Source organism: Rutidosis leptorrhynchoides, chromosome 2, assembly GCF_046630445.1.
Source record: "Rutidosis leptorrhynchoides isolate AG116_Rl617_1_P2 chromosome 2, CSIRO_AGI_Rlap_v1, whole genome shotgun sequence".
NCBI classification, from domain to species: Eukaryota; Viridiplantae; Streptophyta; class Magnoliopsida; order Asterales; family Asteraceae; genus Rutidosis; species Rutidosis leptorrhynchoides.
The window spans coordinates 406,021,194-406,027,367 of record NC_092334.1 but is presented as its reverse complement, the minus strand read 5'-3'; positions in this window follow the sequence as shown (position 1 = coordinate 406,027,367).

Below are 6,174 nucleotides of genomic sequence, written 5' to 3'. Positions count from 1 at the left end.
ACGTTTAAAGCATGTTTATTCTCAGGTGAATATTAAGAGCTTCCGCTGTTGCATACTAAAATAAGGACAAGATTTGGAGTCCATGTTTGTATGATATTGTGTAAAAACTGCATTCAAGAAACTGATTTCGATGTAACATATTTGTATTGTAAACCATTATGTAATGGTCGTGTGTAAACAGGATATTTTAGATTATCATTATTTGATAATCTACGTAAAGCTTTTTAAACCTTTATTTATGAAATAAAGGTTATGGTTTATTTTAAAAATGAATGCAGTCTTTGAAAAACGTCTCATATAGAGGTCAAAACCTCGCAACGAAATCAATTAATATGGAACGTTTTTAATCAATAAGAACGGGACATTTCATAAGAGACATCTCTAACAATGCATAGTACAGCGGAAGTCTAACACAGTAAGTCTACTACAGCGGAAGCATAAACGTCTTAGTTACCTGAGAATAAAACATGTTTTAAAAAGTCAACACGAATGTTGGTGAGCTATAATTTTATTGTGCGCATCAAAGTAATGTAGACCACGAGATTTCAGTGTTTCAAATCAGTATTTCGAATCAGTATGATAAAGTATATGCTTATCCGTGGGCACTCGGTAACTAACTTAACAAAGTAATATACATATCACCCCCTAAAAGTACACTTGGCGAGTGCGTTAAAATAGACGAAGTATTAAACACCCGTTGAATGCTAGCGCGACTAGCCCGAGTGGGGATCTCAAACCCTATGGATCCATATCTAAGATTTGCGTTCACCGGTTCATAAACCAATGACTAAACGTTACCGAGCTAAGGGGAAATTTTGTGCCGTTATGTCACCCACACATATATAAAGTTAAAGTACTCGTGTCTATTATGTAAAACATAAAAAGCGCATGTATTCTCAGTCCCAAAAATAGTTAAAGTAAAAAGGGAGCTATAACTCACAGTGAATGCTTAGTATAGTAAACAGTGCGTAAATGTAAGCAAGTAAGGTAGTCGATCCAACGAGCCCTCGTCAAGTTGATAAGTCAGTAATCGTGTCTAGATAAGTTTCGTATGAAGTTTAAAGTAAGTCGAGTGACATCATCATCATCATACGTAAAAGGTAAAGTTTTCAACAAGAATAGAGGTCGAAACAAAAAGCTGAATTCGAAAAGCCGCTATGACCTCTACACAAACTGAAATGACGCGCGGCCAGTGGCCAAGGCTCCGTTTGTGAGTCCTCTTACTGCTGTCTGAAAATCAGATCCTAACTCGATGTCGTTTGGCCGTGGAGACGGTCAAAGCGCGAGTAGGTTAGAAAATTCAGCCCGTCGTTACGAAGGCGTAGTGAACTTCGGAAGACTATAAATCCTAAACCGTATATCGAATTTAGGCGAGTCTTAAACGAAAAGTCATCTACACATCCCGAACTTTCTGGAAATTAATTTTCCAGAAGCTCCAGGAGTCAGATCAGACCATGAAAAACAGATACAAGTGCTCCGGTGGGTTTCTTGGTGTTTGATGCTTATCACGGTTCTCGTCCTTGATGTGTATAGCCCTCAAGTGTACAACTCTTGATGTTTTAGCATCATTTTGACCAAGTTTAACCATCAACACACAACTAAAAGTAAAAGCTAACTTTCTATAAGTTTTGAACATCAAAGTTGTCTCTTTATTGTATAAACACAATAAAGCTTCAACCTTTGCCTTTTGATACAAGTTTATGCATCTTTATCATATGAGATGATGAAGACTTGATTTTTATCACCATAAAAATCATAGAAAGGTTCCAAGTAAGTGAGATCTACAAATAAAAACTTAGATCTCAAGTATTAAGAAACCCTAAGCTAGAAAGCTTGAATTTTTACAAGATTAATGAGACCATAAGCTAGAAAGCTTAGATCTAAACAAGATATATGAGACCATAAGCTAGAGAGCTTAGATCTAGTAAAAGTAATGAGATCAAAAGCTAAAAAGCTTAGATCTAAACAAAATGGTGAAACCCTAAGCTAAAAATCTTGGATCTCTAATGTTCTTGCAGATCCTTAAAGCATAGAGCTAGATCTACAAGTTTTATGAAGATCATAAACACAAGTTTTGATCTTTTAACAAAAGTAAAGTAATTTAATCAAGTAAAGAAAGATTCAAAGCTAGAGAGCTTGAATCCTTCATGTTCTTGCATAATCTTCAAACAAGAGTTTGAAGCAACAAGATGTAAAGAAGATACAAGTTATAAAACTTGATCTTGAAACAATAATGATGATGATGAAATTCGTGAATGATGATGAAGAAAGAAAGAAGAAAATCTTGCAAAACTAGAGAGAAATTAGAGTGAGAAACTAGAGAGAAGAGTGTATGTGCAAAAATGAGTTAGTGAATGGAGGGGTCTTGTATTTATAGGCAAGAAATCATGAAACAAGACAAACAAATGGTGGTGATGGTGGGGGACACCAAAACCGTAGGTTTGGATGGTGGGGGAGTGTTGGGGGACAAATTTTGGCTTCAAGCGATGTGGTGTGGTATGGGAGACAAGAATGTTGGCTATGGTACATGTACTAGTTGTACCAGTTGTCCCATATGTTAATGGGTTTGTCTTTAGCTAGATGGGCTAATCAACCCATTAACTAGCCCATGAAAATGAGCCCATTAAGTTGCGTAGGGTGGGCCTTGGAAATTCTAATCCATTAAAGTGTTAAGCTCAAGTGATTAATTAGTGCACATTAGTAATTCACTAAACGTAATTAAGCAAATGACGAACTAAGTAATTGTCATTAAGAAATAACAATTAGAATTAAGGTGTCATAATATTCTCATTATGACAAAAGGTTAACGTGTACCAAGTACGTAGCTCGTTCTAAACGACTAGTGACACTAACGGTCGTAAAAGCATTCAAGGATCAAGTTAAGTAATTAATCACTTAATAACACGTTGTAAAGTATTGACGAAAGTAATTAGCATAGATAATGACTCCAGAATGTTATCTAGCTCAGTCCGCACATATATGCAGATTCGTGAAAGTATAAGTATAAATATAAGTCGAAAAAGTCGGGTCATTACACTATTCACCCCCTCTAGTTACTTGCAATCATTATGCAACACTCTTTTCTTCTGAACTAGTAAGAAATCGACGAACTCTTCCGCATCAAACTTCAACTCTCTCTCCCTCTCTACAACATTCACAAATCCCCAAAGGTCAAATCCATAGCGCCAACGATATGATGGGTAACGAATCCATAGCGCCAACTCTCCCGTCGCTGTAAAATATAAGATGAATCATACCTTCACACATTGACTTCCTCCTAGTTATGTGAATCTTATCCATAAACCTAGCTCTGATACTAGTTTATTAGGATCGACCCCGCTCACATACATAGGTGAAGCTACGTATATAAGAGTGGGGTCAATGGACCCCAATGACCTTCAAACTTAGGAATGAGATAAAGTCTTGAAAAAACGAAACTGGACCAGTACGATACCCAAGATCAGTACTGATAGGGATTTGGTTTTCGTTTCAGTTCTTGGTTTTGGGAATTTTAGGTTTCGGTATCGGTACCGGTTCGATATGGGAAAACCGAATTAAAAAACTGAATTTTCGAATATTTGGTTCTTAGCAAAATTGATGTAAAGTTTACATTCAAAACATCCAATAGTTAGTACAACCACATGACTGGATGAATAATTTTGCCTGTGCTTCACTTGAAAAATATGAAAGACTCGTAATAATTTACTCGTATATCTATTTTGCTCAAAAACCTCCATTATTTGTCCAAAAGAAGTTATTCTTGCTTCCGCCACTGCCTATAATAGACATATGTACAAATATACCAACTTATGTGCATTGTTTGTAACACTAAAACACGTTAGTTATTATAAAATTGTTGCATTCACTTCGATATGATTATCATGATTAATCAAGAAAATGACATTCTTGTTGCAATTAACAAGTTGGTTATTTTTATAAGGCCACATGCAATGGTTCATGAGTTTAACACAACTTTTATCCGCCACATCAGCACAAACCCTTTAACATTCCTTTCACTAAACACTCACTATTATACACTTTAATTCAAACTTTAACCAATTTAAAATTATTTAACCAATTAAAATGTGTGTCCATGTGATATTAAATGTGGGGCCTTTGTTTCACAACTGCTTTTCAACCATTGCAGGAGTGGCTGGCGCCTCCTTTAACCAACTACCCACATTCATTGTTAAGCTTTAACATTGTTAACATGAGACTTTAACAAATCATTGCATGTGGCCTATGGTTCTGCTCTGTAGTTTGTATGCCGGTTCAAATGACAAGCTTAATTGCCGCAAACATATCATTTTCTTGACTAATCATGACACTCATTGCCAAGCATATGTTGCATTAGTATAATAAGAAACTGATATTTTCACTATTAAATTGACAAAATTACATGGGGGTCCCTGTGGTATGTTCAAAACTACAACCGGAGTCCAAAAGAATTTTTTCGACTTGAGGGGTCACTGTGGTATGCACTTATTTCATGGGGAGTCCACTTGACTCACTTCCGTCTAAATCTAACGTTTTTTGCCTTCACATGACTTGTACATGAGGGTAAGACAGTCATTTCAGCTGCTTCTTTTTCCTTTTCCTGTCCTCATTATTTTTCTCAAAAACATAGCCTTCTTTTTTCTTTCTTTCTTCTCTCATTTCTAAAAACCCTAATCGAACTTTAACATTTGAAAATAAAACATCTGTAAAGATCACACACAACCAAATTCAACAGCAGAATATCAAATACATTATTTTCAATTGTATATAAGATAAAGCACTATCCATTATATCTAAGATAAAACACAAATCTGAAAAACCTTCAAACAAATTTATTGTTGTTGTCATACAAATAAAAAGCTTACCTTGATGCAAGCTTTGAAGCAATTGAATTTTACCACCTACAAGCAGATGCGTACAGATCGGTTTCCAGAGATTTTGATGCCGATGATAGTGGAAGGGAGCAAAAACGAATTGCTCAAAATAAAGGTACGTTTGTATACATCTATTTGTTGGTGGTTATATATATATATATATATATATATATATATATATATATATATATATATATATATATATATATATATATATATATTCAAAAATAATCGCGTTTACAACACACTCGCTATGTTCTAATTTTATAATTTTATTTGTTAAAAATTAATCAAATTTAAGTTATGGTTGTGGTGAAAAAAACATAAACTGAAGAAGAGATTAGGATAATATTTTGGCCAACTGAATAAGAAGATGCATATTTCTTGTCTAATTTCTAAAATATACGAAAGATTGATATCCTATTAATATTTAATTATGGAAGAGTGTGTTTGTGTGTTTCTATCTATTGAATATTGATGTCTTTAAATTTGCGAAGTATAGAGTCTATATGTAAAATTATACATGTTACTATGGGATATATGTTACGATCTATTACTACCATTAGGGGTAATCGTTATCATCTGAATAAAGTGGTGAAATAAATTGTGTTGAGGTTAAAATAAGTGTTAAAGAGCAAGGATAATATTATCTACAGATTATGAATTTTTTTGCAATTTCAGTTTGGGAATTTTAATTTTAATTTTAATTTAGCTTGAAATACTAACTTGGATTTGGTTTTTGGGATTTGAATAGGGTTTTGTAATTAGGGAAGCAGATGAAGATGAAAAGAGAAAGGGAAGGAAAGAGGAAAGTAAGAGAGAAATGGGGACCCATGAAGTCAAGAGAGGAAACATAAAACTGAACTGACCATTTTATCCTCATGTGTACAATGATAAGATTTAACAGAAAAATTGACGGAAGTTAGGTAGATGGACCCCGTGAAACAAGTGTATACCACAGTGACCCCTCAAGTCAAAAAAAAATTTTTAGACTTCGGTTGTAGTTTTGAACATACCACAGGACCCCTGTGTAATTTTGTCCTATTAAATTTGATAAATTTACTACAGTTGTCCATGGGTACTTTCTTCTTCACAATCGAACTACTCTATGTACGTCGCTAATATCCGTCACAAAAACTTGAACCTTATCTGTTGGGAAAAACAATATTGTAATCCAACTTATAAATCTCATAAATCAAACCTAAGTTTCAAATGTTAGAATTTCACCAAATGTTATGAAATGTAAATTTATAAAGTGAAAATTCAGTCTGTAATGATACAACCTGAGACTAATTACAGATTA